The 15,432-nt window shown below is 43.0% G+C and overlaps 1 long non-coding RNA gene across 1 annotated transcript; it reads left to right on the forward strand.

The window, feature by feature from the left end:
• Positions 1–1,561: 1,561 nt before the first annotated feature.
• Positions 1,562–2,488, forward strand: LOC123731936 (uncharacterized). Its single transcript, XR_006762929.1, has 3 exons — positions 1,562–1,579; positions 1,718–1,777; positions 2,004–2,488. It is a non-coding gene; the product is annotated as an uncharacterized lncRNA (long non-coding RNA).
• The last annotated feature ends 12,944 nt before the right edge of the window (positions 2,489–15,432 follow it).

Consider the following 15,432-nt stretch of genomic DNA (forward strand, 5'->3'; position numbering starts at 1 on the left):
TCTGAGCGCCTATGGACGAAGTGGGAAGTGTCACGTTAGAGCAGAGATCCTTAGTAAATGATAGAGATGGAAAACAAGTTCAAGAAATGGTCAGACAGGCCACTTCCTGTAAAGGAATCTCTCAGGTTTTGACCTGCCATTTGAGTTCTGTTATACTCACAGACACCATTCAAACAGTTTTAGAAAATTTAGGGTGTTTTCTATCCATATGTAATACGTATATGCATATTCTAGTTACTGGGTAGGAGTGGTAATCAGATTAAATCGGGTATGTTTTTATCCAGCCGTGTCAATACTGCCCCCTATCCTAAACAGGTTAATGTGAAACTATTCATCTCAATCATTATGTTGTCCTGTCTGTCTCTCTGTCCCTGTCTCTCTTTGTCCCTCTCTCTTTGTCCCTCTCTCTCTTTGTCCCTCTTTGTCCCTCTCTATCTCTCTCTCTGTCACTCTCTCTGTCCCTCTCTCTCTTTGTCCCTCTCTCTCTTTGTCCCTCTCTCTCTTTGTCCCTGTCTCTCTGTGTCCCTGTCTCTCTGTGTCCCCCTCTCTCTCTGTGTCCCCCTCTCTCTCTGTGTCCCCCTCTCTCTCTGTGTCCCCCTCTCTCTCTGTCCCCCTCTCTCTCGCTGTCCCTCTCTCTCTCGCTGTCCCTCTCTCTCTCTCTCTCTCTCTCTTTCTGTCCCTCTCTCTCTCTGTCCCTCTCTCGCTTTGTCCCTCTCTCTCTTTCTGTCCCTCTCTCTCTCTCTCTCTGTCCATCCCTCTCTCTCTGTCCCTCTCTCGCTTTGTCCCTCTTTGTCCCTCTCGCTCTTTGTCCCTCTTTGTCCCTCTCTCACTTTGTCCCTCTTTGTCCCTCTCTCTCTGTCCCTCTCTCTTTGTCCCTCTCTGTCTGTGTCCCTCTCTGTCTGTGTCCCTCTCTCTCTGTGTCCCTCTCTCTCTGTCCCTCTCTGTCTCTCTTTCTCTCTCCCTCTCTCTCTCTCTTTGTCCCTCTCTCTCTCTCTCTCTCTCTGTGTCCCTTTCTCTCTGTCCCTCTCTGTCTCTCTTTCTCTCTCCCTCTCTCTCTCTCTTTGTCCCTCTCTCTCTCTCTCTCTCTGTGTCCCTCTCTCTCTCTCTCTCTCTCTCTCTGTCCCTCTCCCTCTCTCTCTCTGTCCATCTTTCTGTCCCTCTGTCCCTCTCTCTCTGTCCCTCTCTCTCTGTCTCTCTGTCCCTCTCTCTCTCTGTCTCTCTGTCCCTCTCTCTCTCTTTCTCTCACTCTCTGTCCCCCTCTCTCTCTCTGTCCCCCTCTCTTTCTCTCTCTCTGTCCCTCTCTCTCCTTCGCTCTCTCTGTCCATCTCTCTCTCCCTCTCTGTCCCTCTCTCTCTCTGTCTCTCTCCCCCTGTCTCTCTCTCTCTGTCTGTCCCTCTCTCTCTCTCTCTCTCTCTCCAGAGTTATCAGTCTCTCTCCAGTATCAGTGTATCTTCAGACTTACCTAGCATCGTTGGCCGTCCTCTTCAGTACTTTGGAGATGTGAGTAAGACTGTGTCTGAACTGAGAGAGAAACTAGAAGACTTCCTTAAAGGAGAATGGACCAAGATCTCCACTACAGGTGTGTTGAAAACAATAAGAACATCAACTTTAGACCATTGAAAGTTCCCTACTAGTCATATACATGTGGAATATTGTATGATGATAACATTCCCTCTCTCTGCCAGCTGAGCTGGTTAATGTGTTTGTGTGTATGTAGTGAATATAGTGGATGTTGTACTGCCTCCAAAGCCCAAGACCAGAGAAAAGTTGTTACAATGTGAGTCTCTTTATTGTGAAGTAACTAACTGTCTCTTTTTACTGACAATCCTAACAATCCCTCTAGAAATATATAGCAATAGTAGATCTAATCAAAGACTGGGTATCTATCTGACTCCTCATATTTCTCAGATTTGATCTCTAATCAAAGACAGGGTAGATACAGTATATGACTTAACTTATTGTTCTGACTCCCCTCATTGGTCTCTGCTCTGCTCTTCTCCCAGATTCCTGTCAGCTCACACTGGACCCAAACACAGCACACACACACCTCTCTCTGTCTGAAGGGAACAGAAAGGTGACCTGTTTTGGCACAGTCGAACCATATCCTTACCATCCAGACAGATTCACCAACAGGTACCAGGTTCTGTGTAGAGAGGGTCTGTCTGGATGCTGTTACTGGGAGGTGGAGAGGAGTGGGGACAGGGTTGATACAGCAGTCTCATATAAAGACATCAGCAGAACAGGGTCAGATAGTGGATTTGGAGACAATAACAAGTCCTGGAGTTTACAGTGCTATAGTGATGGTTATTGTTTCAGACACAATAATGTTGTGACTAATGTATCAGGCCCTCAGTCCTCCAGAGTTTGAGTGTACCTGGATCACAAGGCAGGTACTCTGTCCTTCTACAGTGTCTCTGACACAATGACCCTCCTCCACAGAGTCCAGACCACATTCACTCAGCCCCTCAATCCTGGGTTTAGTCTCTATGATGGTTTTTGTATTTATGGTAGTACTGCTGAGATGGTTAACCTCTTGGGGCTAGGTGGGACGCTAGCGTGCCACCCGTGGTGCACTCCATCAACAGCAGGTGCATTTCAAGAGCGGCAAATTTGAATCCAAATAAATGTCAAAATTCAAATTTTTCAAAAATACAACTATGTTACACCATTTGAAAGATAAACATCTCCTTAATCTAACCACGTTTTACGATTTCAAAAAGGTTTTACGGCGAAAGCATAAATTTAGAGTATGTTAGGACAGTACATTTACAAGAGTTGTGTGTAATGTTTTGTCAAGTCAAAGACAGGGTCACCAAAACCATAAAACCAGCTAAAATGATACACTAACCTTTTACAATCTCCATCAGATGACACTCCTAGGACATTATGTTAGACAATGCATGCATTTTTAGTTCTATCAAGTTGATATTTATATCCAAAAACAGCGTTTTACTATGGCATTGATGTTGAGGAAATCGTTTCCCTCCAATAACCGGCAGTCAAGTCAGCGTCACAAATTAAATAATTAAAATTAGAAAACATTGGTAAAATATTATATTGTCATTTAAAGAATTATAGATTTACATCTTTTGAACGCAATCAACTTGCCAGATTTAAAAATAACCTTACTGGGAAATCACACTTTGCAATAATCTGAGCACTGTGCCCAGAAAAATACGGCGTTGCGATACAGACTAGACGTCATGTTGGGGAGATCTAAAATCGAAAATACTATGTAAATAATCCATTACCTTTGATTCTCTTCATCAGATGTCACTTCCAGGTATCACAGGTCCATAACGAATGTAGTTTTGTTCAAAAAAGCTCATCATTTATGTCCAAAAATCTCCGTCTCGTTAGCACATGATGTAAGCCAGCCGGACTTTCGTCATGAACGAGGGGAAAAAATATATTTCCGTTCGTTCAAACATGTCAAACGTTGTATAGCATAAATCATTAGGGCCTTTTTTAACCAGAACATGAATAATATTCAAGGTGGACGAATGCATAGTCTTTTATAATGTATTGGAACGAGGGTACCCAACATGAAGTAGCGCGCCAGGTGTCTAATGGGACATCACCGTTCCATGGCTCTTGTTCGGTCAGATCTCCCTCCAGAAGACTCAAAACACTTTGTAAAGGCTGGTGACATCTAGTGGAAGCAATAGGAAGTGCCAAAATATTCCTAAACCCCTGTGTTTTTCAATGGCATAGGTTTAAAGTCAATACAACACATCAGGTATCCACTTCCTGTCAGAAAATGTCTCAGGGTTTTGCCTGCCAAATGAGTTCTGTTATACTCACAGACACCATTCAAACAGTTTTGGAAACTTTAGAGTGTTTTCTATCCATATATAATAAGTATATGCATATTCTAGTTACTGGGTAGGATTAGTAACCAGATTAAATCGGGTACATTTTTTTTATCCAGACGTGCAAATGCTGCCCCCTAGACCCAACAGGTTAAACTGTAGTTGGGTCCACATAGATACTAGTCATGCTGGTGTAGTCTATAACTGAGCTGGTTAAACTGTAGTAGGGTCCACATAGATACTAGTCATGCTGGTGTAGTCTATAGCTGAGCTGGTTAAACTGTAGTAGGGTCCACATAGATACTAGTCATGCTGGTGTAGTCTATAGCTGAGCTGGTTAAACTGTAGTAGGGTCCACATAGATACTAGTCATGCTGGTGTAGTCTATAGCTGAGCTGGTTAAACTGTAGTAGGGTCCACATAGATACTAGTCATGCTGGTGTAGTCTATAGCTCAGCTCGTTAAACTGTAGTAGTGTCCACATAGATACTAGTCATGCTGGTGTAGTATATAGCTGAGCTGGTTAAACTGTAGTAGGGTCTACACAGATACTAGTCATGCTGGTGTAGACTATAGCTGAGCTGGTTAAACTGTAGTAGGGTCCACATAGATACTAGTCATGCTGGTGTAGTCTATAGCTGAGCTGGTTAAACTGTAGTAGGGTCCACATAGATACTAGTCATGCTGGTGTAGTCTATAGCTGAGCTGGTTAAACTGTAGTAGGGTCCACATAGATACTAGTCATGCTGGTGTAGTCTATAGCTGAGCTGGTTAAACTGTAGTAGGGTCCACATAGATACTAGTCATGCTGGTGGTGATGGTCCCCAGATGTGATGATTCATTCTACTCTGTTTTATGTACAATGATTTAACTGATTTGATCTTCAGATGTTCTGAATTAAAATAAACATTCAATGTATTCATATTTATTCATATTAAAATTCAATACTTTCATTTCGAATTGTACATATATATTTACTTTCACTTTCATTTTACTTTCACTTTGATTTTTCTGACTGATTTGAATTTTAAGGTGTTTATATATGATAAAATACAATGTGTTAATCTTGTACATTTCCATGAATCATGATGTATGGTGTTGATGTATATTGGTTGTCATTCAGAACCATTGATATGTTTTCTCAGTTGGTTCTCTGTCTCTATGTAATTCTCCTCAGTATCATTGATCAGCTTGTAGCCCGGCCCTAATTGATGTGTTCTCTGTCACCTGGAGCTGCATGGAAAATGGTCCAGGAACAAAAGGACAATTCAGGACTAGTCAGCCCACTACAAGCTGGAATCACTTACTTTCTACTAAAGTATATGGTCTGGTTTCCCAGACACAGATTAATCCTAGTCCTGGACTAAAAAGCATGTTCAATGTAGATGTCCAGGAAAGCGTCCCCTAAATGTGTCATCTTTCATCCTCCCATACTGCTCAGTCCAGCAACATTAAACCTGTCCAGCAGGTTGTGCTATTGACCAAACAATAAAACCAGCAGATATCTTGACTTGCCACTCAGTATATCAGTCATGTTCAGAATAGTACTTTTAATATCATTGGACATCGATGGTCTTTTTAATCCACTATCCAGAGTCAGGAACAGATGAAGTTAGGTCTGCTACTGTTCAGTGATTAAATATGATTTATGGTGATGGGAAATAAAAAATACAACACTAAACTTCATCTAGTAATAGTTTTCCTTTGTTATTTATTCAAGGTGTGTCTTTAACTTGTAAATGGATTGTGTGGAGGTGAGCTAGTGGTGTGGGTGAATATTCCAGTTGTGTTTAGGCATCTTCATGTCTGACATCCCCCAGTTCTGTTCAGACCCATTGAACTGGGTTACATTCTAAATGGTGACTTGTATTGATAGTCCATACTGGACCTAACTGTGGTTAACCAGACTGGAGGGGTTCTGATCAAATATTCCCTCATCTCCACAACTTTATCTCTCTCTCTCTCTCTCTCTCTCTCTCTTGCTCTCTCTGTCTATCTATCTCTATCTCTATATTTATAAAAAAAGCAGGCAACCTCAATGTGGTTTCATTCCTGTAGTTATCCTCTATGGTCTAGGGCATGGGTGTCAAACTCTGGCAATTGGTAATTATATTTGGCCCGCGAGACAATACCAAATTACTACTAGAGCTGGCCCGCCGGTATTATACAGCGCATTCACCGCTAATACTACGAATCCCATAATGCTCTGCTGTTGTTTTCGCGCGCCAATCAGGACAGGACCCAGAAACGCCCTCTCCTCTGTGACAGTAGTCATAGCAACATAGACGCTACAACTGTCAGCGCGCTATCCCTTCCCAAAAATGGCGAAAAGAAAGGCAGAAAACAGGAGCTTTCTGGACAAGTGGGAGGCAGAATATCTGTTTACATATGTAAAAGACAAACCTGATTGTCTTGTTTGTGGAGTCAACTTGGCTGTAAGTAAGGAGTACAACATTAGACGACACTATGAAACGAAACACCATGACAAATACAAGGACCTGGACATGACTCAAAGGAGCCAGAAAGTAGAGGAGATTAAAAGAAGTTTGGTTTCACAACAGAATATGTTCAAAAAAGCCACATCACAAAGTGAGGCAGCTGTAAAGGCTAGTTATATAGTGGCAGCAGAGATCGCAAAATCAGCCCGGCCCTTTAATGAGGGAGAGTTCGTGAAAAAGTGCATGATGAAAGTTTGTGACCTCGTATGCCCAGAGAAAAAGCATTTTCAAACGTGAGCCTGAGCAGGAACACAGTAGCTGATCGCACATGTGATCTTGCCACCAATCTGTATGACCAGCTGATGGAAAAGGGAAAAGATTTCGTTGCGTTCTCCCTCGCTGTGGATGAGAGCTGCGACGCATCTGATACTGCTCAGCTGTCAGTCTTCATCCGTGGAGTATTATCATTTTATTTGTAAAATTATTAGCCAGTGGAAAAAGTTTATTTTGGTATTTAAATCAGAAGGCTGTAAATAGAAAAGAGGCATAGGATTTTTATTTAAATTTTATTTATTTAATAAATGAATGCCATTGATGTGTTTTTTCATTTGAAATTCGATTTTGCATGTCTCCACTATTAAATTATATATTGTATGGTAATAAGCGATGCTTGTTCCATATTCAATGTTAAAGCAAAACTTGTTTGGGTCCATATTAAAAGGTTCATTTGTTCAATGTTGGCCCGCGACTTTGTTCAGGTTTTACATTTTGGCCCACTGGGTATTTGAGTTTGACACCCCTGCTCTAGGGGATAACAGGGCTCAACAGCCAGTGTAATCCCGTGGCGCGATATTCAAATACATTAGAAATGCTATTACTTCAATTTCTCAAACATATGACTATTTTACACCATTTTAAAGACAAGACTCTCGTTAATCTAACCACACTGCCCGATTTCAAAAAGGCTTTACAACGAAAGCAAAACGTTAGATTATGTCAGCAGAGTACCCAGCCAGAAATAATCAGACACCCATTTTTCAAGCTAGCATATAATGTCACATAAACCCAAACCACAGCTAAATGCAGCACTAACCTTTGATGATCTTCATCAGATGACAATCCTAGGACATTATGTTATACAATACATGCATGTTTTGTTCAATCAAGTTCATATTTATATCAAAAACCAGCTTTTTACATTAGCATGTGACTAGCATGTGACTAGCATTCCCACCGAACACTTCCGGTGAATTTACTAAATTACTCACGATAAACGTTCACAAAAAACATAATTATTTTAAGAATTATAGATACAGAACTCCTTTATGCAATCGCGGTGTCTGATTTTAAAATAGCTTTTCGGTGTAAGCATATTTTGCAATATTCTGAGTAGATAGCCCGGCCATCACAGGCCAGCTATTTTGACACCCACCAAGTTTGGTACTCACCAAACTCAGATTTACTCTAAGAAAAATTGGATTACCTTTGCTGTTCTTCGTCAGAATGCACTCCCAGGACTTCTACTTCAATAACAAATATTGGTTTGGTTCCAAATAATCCATAGTTATATCCAAATAGCGGCGTTTTGTTTGTGCATTCAAGACACTATCCGAAGGGTAAAGAAGGGTGACGCGCCCGGCGCGTTTTGTGACAAGAAATTTCAAAATATTCCATTACCGTACTTGAAGCATGTCCAACGCTGTTTAAAATCCATTTTTATGCCATTTTTCTCGTAAAAAGCGATAATATTCCGGCGGGAATGTCCATTTAGCTAAACAGAGGAAAGTAAACAAAGCTTTCGGTCGAAGCGGGCACGAGCCTGAGTCTCACAGTACTGTAACCTGCCACTACCCAAACACGCTACTTTGTTTCAGCCAGAGCCTGCAAAGCCACGATTCAACTTTTTGCCGCCTTCTGAGACCCTATGGCAGCCGTAGGAAGTGTCACGGGACAGCTAAGATCCTCACTCTTCAATAAACAGAGACAAGAAGAACGACACCTTGTCAGACAGGCCACTTCCTGCATGAAATCTTCTCAGGTTTTTGCATGCCATATGAGTTCTGTTATACTCACAGACACCATTCAAACAGTTTTAGAAACTTTAGGGTGTTTTCTATCCAAAGCCAATACTTATATGCATATTCTAGTTACTGGGCAGGAGTAGTAACCAGATTAAATCGGGTACGTTTTTATCCTGCCGTGTCAATACTGCCCCCTATCCCCAACAGGTTAAGAGGGCTGGCTCCCAGGTGCCTGCCTCTCTGGACTACTTGCACACTGCCTTGGTTGAGGACACTCTCGGGAGGATGTACATGATATGCAGAGGTAACACACACAGAAATGTAGTCAGAGACCCGAAAGGAACATTCACCAAGGAAGGATATCCCATCTTTGTGGCAGGAGTCCCTGGGTCCGAAGAAGTTGCGGACATAACAGGGCCCTTCGTTAAAGACAGGAGAGTCAAGTTGGAGTATGAAAACAGTTGCTCGGTCTACTGTCAAGTAGCTAAGGAGACCTACGTGGCTCCCAGTCACAACCTAGACGACAAGGGTGCTCTGTCTTCGATTTACGTAAAGGTCAGGGGGCTGTCGGCCTTCAAAAGTATGCGCTCCCCTTGTGATTCTGCCGTGACGGACACCTTCATATCCTGCGTGATGAGGGGAGACTGTGTCAAACTGGAGACTGACATGGTATCCTGCTTTTCAACCTCTCCCTGGCACCAGCTCAAGGCCGGAGATGTAATCTTATACCTGGAGAGGGAACCGATCCTGGACGATGTCGGGCAGTGGTTAGACTTACATCGAGCTAGCTCCTTCCTCACCTCTTACAGAGTGGACGATGTTATAACCTTGAAGCTGGACTCTGGGTTCTCTGCTGTCTCTACGACACTGGTCCACGTACAGGGCTACGGGTCTGCGTCGAGCGACACCATCACAGTGAGAACACTGTACAAGGACTGGAAATACTGCATGAACCACATGTTCTCGCGCAAGGAAGCCATCCTCAGAGACCTGTTAGCGTGCAAAGCATCGCAACTCATCTCGTCCAAGATGGCAGCCGGGTTATTTCCTTGGAGCAGTCTCATCAAATCAGCAAAGAACAAGCACTTTAGTCAACAAACGCTGGATCGCGAAGGTAGCCAACTCCAGTGTTAAAACGACCTACCTAGAAACGGTGAAGACGTGACTACAGCACATTACAGGACTCTCTGTCAAGCCAGTCGAATGCCCCGAGTATCACAAGTGTAACCCTTGCGAAGCAGCCTTCTACAGATACCCCTTGAACCTCCAGGCTAACACAGGGTGTATCATGGCCATGTTCGGTGGATCGCTCATATGCGAGGCCAAGCGTTCTGACACAAGCAAGGCGTCTGACGGTGATAATGAACATGGCTCCACTCACGTTAGAGATGCCAACACGGAGGATCATCACAACCAGGTCCCCCTAACCCAAATCGATTCCTCGTCTTACACAGAGATCATTTCACACCCCTACCAGCCTTTCAACAAATGTTTCGCCAACTCCAGGGTGCTCATAGCTCAATATGCAGACTGTACCTTGGTGAACCGATCTGGAAAGCTTTTAGCTCACTGCATTGTAGACTACTGCTTACCCCGCTACATGTACAGTTCTGCCCTTGGCTCCCACAGCCTGGACGATTGCAAAGAGCACTTGCTCACCTCAATCACCTCAGTCAGACAGAGGTTGAAGAGGGCAACCATGGCTTTCAACTCGGTTATGAACAACTGCCCCGAAAACATGATACCCGTCTGCGGTACTAGTGAGTTGGAGCACCTAAGGATAAACAGGGAAATGGTGGTGCGTCTGCCCGGTGAGAAACTCGAGGTCTGCAGCAATGTAATCACCAAGGACATGTCCCTACAGCCCAGCGATGTCTACAGGAACCTAAGTGCCTCACTTGGGAAAAGGCTCACGGAAGCCATACCGGAAGGCATACTGTCCCTTGTCGACAACGACTCTTACTCTGCCGCCTCCATCTTGCTTTCATTGCCGATTGTCATGTTGCGAGACGCTGGGATCACATACTCTACTACCGGTAGGATTTCCATAGTGAGAAGCGAGCTGTGCGAGAGGACTCTAGTTGACCTGGCAGGCCTTCTGTATCAGACTGTACTCATGTTGCAATTACAGACCCCTGACGCTTTCAGCTCTGGGCCCGTTATGTACCCAGAATCTGTTCTTTGCATCATGCCGTACTGTTGCGCCGACACAAAAGTCATGAGAACCTGGATAGAGACATTTAGGGAGAAAAAGTGGATCGCCCCTGTCCGGGCTAAGCTCGGAAAGAGGAGCCGTCCTCTCTCTGACTGCAGCAGGGTGGTTACATATCATTGCACGGGTTGTAAAAACTTCTACAAGGACCTGTTCACCAACAATAACCCGGTCACAGGCTTATCCAGCGTGTCTACGTGAAGACAAGAAGAGACGGATAGGACGGTGTGTCAATGAAAGACGGTGGCTCTCGTGATCCTTACCCGGCCTGGCATTGCTCATCGCTCTCCTCAACGGTGACACTATTCAACATTTGCCTGAACGTAGACTGAGACAAAAATTACCGTATATACCATTTCGTATACATGCATCGAGCACAGACCGGTGATAGTTTACCTTTAGCATCCCAAGCATGGATAAAGATGTCTTTCAGTCAGAAGGAGTATGTGTTCACCCACACAATGAACAAGGTCAGTGAAGCACATCAGCCTACAATGTTCAAGATTGACTTGCAAGGGCTCATACCCTTTGGAGACTGCAGCACTCTGTTCATCATTGACAACATGACAGTTACCGCATACAAGCAAGGCACCTTCGACAAAATACCAGCCAAGTTCACTGTCCTCAATGAGAACAAGACAAGGGTCCTGACTAACGATCCATCTAAACTTTCATCCCAGTGGAGCGTTGACATTAACGGTGGCTCCTGTATCAAGATAGCTGGCACAGACACAGTTCCTTTCAATCGAACCCTATCTGTGTATGATGACGACAACAGGCAGGCTCTCATCAATGTCTTAGCCTTCATGATGTCAAACAGTCTCTGGGCATCGGACAGCGCAAAAGGAGCTTTAGACATTCTAGTTGCTTCTGCCCGAGGGGAGTTTCAATTCACATGCGGCCTGTGTTCAACAATAGGTCTTGCCAGGGTTATCATGGGACCCAGTGGAATATCATCCTTTTCTTTTCCCCAGTGTGCAGACAGTTACGTCTGCATACCTTCTCATCACCTCAGCACTGACAAGGACTATGATGCTCTCAGAAATGTCCTAGCTCTTTTGCGATCTGCCTGCCTTGACGACCTTGGGATTCTCCACAGAGTCACTCAGGAGATGGCAATGGCAAGCCCGGAGCCTTCCAAGACCTCGACTGTACATCTTTCCCTCCTAGACACATGTATGGTGGTGAAATACGTCACTGCACTGTACCAGACCATGAGTGAGTACGCCGACAACATTGCCATTATAGACGAAAATAGGCCTCACGTCAAAGTCTTGATCCAGAGCCCCTCTGATAACATAGGTGAAATCACTGGACATCTCTCAATCACCATACTCTATGGAACAACACTCTGGGACATATACACAAAACTCATCCATGGGCTGAGGCTTTCGGAGGGTGTGAGGAAGAAGACATTGACAGTATTGCTACTGTCACACAGTTAAGCACCGAGGTGTTGATCAGGAGAACCCAGTTGAAGTTTATGTTGATTAACCATATGTCTTTAAAGGATTGGTATAACGTTTACTATGGTTCGACATGTGTATAGGTTAACAGCAATTGTGTGATATGTACAGGTGGACTATGTTATACAGTAATGTTTCACAAATATATTGAATAAAGGCACAAGACACATCTCCCTGACTGATCATTCATTTGGTTTATTCATGTGAAGACAAACTCAATGCTAGCTGGAATGGCATTATACAATAATTATACAATAGCTTACACAGAGTATGTTATGAAAAGAGTTCACTATTCATATCTATAGCCTTGTGCTGAGCACATCGGACCCTCTTGTGTCCTTCGATCATAGTCTATCCTTGTCATTGTCTCCACTCACTTTAAGGGGAAGGTCGTGGCACAAAAAGTACATTCTTAGCCCTTGTCATGTAGTCCATCAACTCTCGTATATTTGAGAAGTGTAGATTGGCCCCACATCGAAACCCAGACCTGTCGAACATCACTTTGTATCCCTTTCCTTTCCCTGTTACAATGTCAAAGAGGTACCCAGAACGGTGTTCATCCATGTAACATATTGCTGCAGCAGGATTGCTTTTTTCCATTTGCATACTTTTTAGGTTGTTTAACAAGGCAGTGTGCTCACATTACCCTGAGGACCTTCCATTTGGTGACTGCCCAAAAGACAGTCCCCACCATGCACTCCTTAGTGACTGTATCATGGTATGCATCTCTTCCACTACACGTATGCAAGGGAACTCACTTTGACCACCAGGTATGGATCTCGGTCTAGCCATCAGGTACCCTCCTGGGTATTTTGCAATCATGTCCTATATAATGTTTGCAGGTTGACTGTATTCCCATTTTAGGAAGTCGGTACATTTGTAACGACCTCCTATGACATATATGGCGAATGAGATAATAACATAATCATCTGTCTTCATCATACATGATACATCATACATGAACACACTCCTCCGGGCACCGCTCCACAGTTTTCCGATATGGCAAAAGCTCCAGCATTCACATCGGGTCTATTCAGGAAAGATGTCATTTGTTGCTCAGACACAGAACCCCACCAGTTGTCACCCAGTGACTCTACAAATGAAAGCCATGATCTATCCAATAGAGGCCAGTTTCCATATGTCACTTCCATTCCAGCCATTTCCAATAGACACTTGCTGTTCTTCCCCGTGCTGAGACAGGCTAAGTGTGTTCATATCCTAGGAACAGACCTTGCTATTTAACTGCTTTCCTGTGATAGTTGGTTGGGTAAACACCGGGGGTTGGGTTTATCCAAGGCTTCCGGTGAATTTACTAAATTACTCACGATAAACGTTCACAAAAAATATAACAATTATTTTAAGAATTATAGATACAGAACTCCTTTATGCAATCGCGGTGTCAGATTTTAAAATAGCTTTTCGGCAAAAGCACATTTTGCAATATTCTGAGTAGATAGCTCGCTATCACGGGCTAGCTAATTTGACACCCACCAAGTTTGGCGTTCACTAAACTTAGAATTACTATAAGAAAAATTGGATTACCTTTGCTGTGCTTTGTCAGAATGCACTCCCAGGACTTCTATTTCAACCACAAATGTTGTTTTGGTTCAAAATAATCCATAGTTATGTTCAAATATCCTCTGTTTAGATAGGAGGATTTAGAAATGGTTTAAACCGTGATTGAACACACTCCAGCACAGTAGGTGGTGCCATGCACCTTAACGTTGGTTTGAGGACCGCCATTATATCATAGAAGAAGAAGGTGTTGTGTGAGGGTTTTGTGGTTCCTGAGGAGGGCTACTATTCTTTTTGCGTATTTTCCAAATGTATTTTGTAGTTGTTAAGGGTTTATATATTAGTTTCCACTGTTTATCGGTTAGAGTTGAGTAGGGTAGTTTGTTTGGGAGGTGTGATGTCCTCAACCGAGTGGAGAAGAAACACTGTCTCTTCAGGTGCATTCTGGAGAATGGTGTGGAGGAATTATTGATCATGGTCGGTGAACAGGTGGGAGAGGAACATATACACTCTGTATCCAGAATGAACAAGGCGGTGGTTGTGGTAATGTAAAGGTGAGTCTTGTTACCCGGCTAGTTACCAGTATGATTTATGTGAGGGGTGTTGGTGCTGATTTCGATAATATTAGTGGTGTCTAATCTGCCTCCATTTATTACGACCGAACAGATCCGTAAAGAGTTGGTTCGTTTTGGTCAATGTACAAGTTGTTTTCGTTTCGTGGCTCTCGGCTGGGTGTCTCTTTTCGTAGGCGAGTGTTTGTTTCTCAACTAAATTCAAGGTTAAACAGGGGAGGGGTGGTACACAGGGTTTGTTTAAGGCAGACAAGCGTGACCAGCCAGCAGCGGGGGCTAGGACTAGGCTGGACACTACATTTTTAACCACATTTACTGATAAAACTCGTTCATTGCATCCGCCAAGGAGCCCAGTTATATAATATTACCATATGTCCCAGCTGTTTGGCGTAGTTTTGAAGTAAGCGAAAAAGCGGGGCGTATTTTAGTTCATGTTTCACCCTCCAGCTCCTATTAGTTGTATTGAAAAAACAGGTCTTATTATAGGTCATGTTTCACCCTTCCAGCTCCTATTAGTTGTATTGAACACTGTCACAAGTACTGTACAGAAACTCTAACTGTACGTATAACCTATTTTAGCCTGAACCCTAATTCTAGGGTAGGGTGGCCTACAACTATTTTAGTAATAATATTATTTTAGTAAATACCATTTTAGTACTAAATAGCATTTATTATTTTTTAAATAAAACCTATGTAAGCATTTGCCTTTTATTAGTTATTTTATTATATTTATTATTGCAAGGCAGAACTCTTGATAAACAAGACTCATTTGTTTTATATGTTAAATGTGGTTTGAACTGGGTGACATAGTAACCTCTATGTGAAAGTCCAGCAATTGGCGTGGGACAGGTGGGGCAGGTTTGAGACTGATCTCTCGAATTAAATACACTTTATTTCTCAGCTGCCTCACCAATGTCTTTACGTGAATTAATAACTTTTAATTGGTAAATATTTCCAATAGATGGCAGCATAAGACCACGAAGCATCAGCTATAGGCTACAAGCAGCAATAAGATTGACATAAAATAGCATGCAACCAAAGACTACAGTGAGGGAAAAAGAATTTGATCCCCTGCTGATTTTGTACGTTTGCCCACTGACAAAGAAATGATCCATCTATAATTTTAATGGTAGGTTTATTTGAATAGTGAGAGACAGAATAACAACAAAACAATCCAGAAAAACTCATGTCAAAAATGTTATAAATTAATTAGAATTTTAATGAGTGAATAAGTATTTGACCCCCTCTCAATCAGAAAGATTTCTGGCTCCCAGGTGTCTTTTATACAGGTAAAGAGCTGAGATTAGGAGCACACTCTTAAAGGGAGTGCTCCTAACCGCAGCTTGTTACCTGTAAAAATGACACCTGTCCAGAAAGCAATCAATCAATCACATTC

The sequence above is a fragment of the Salmo salar genome, unplaced genomic scaffold (assembly GCF_905237065.1).
Source record: "Salmo salar unplaced genomic scaffold, Ssal_v3.1, whole genome shotgun sequence".
NCBI classification, from domain to species: Eukaryota; Metazoa; Chordata; class Actinopteri; order Salmoniformes; family Salmonidae; genus Salmo; species Salmo salar.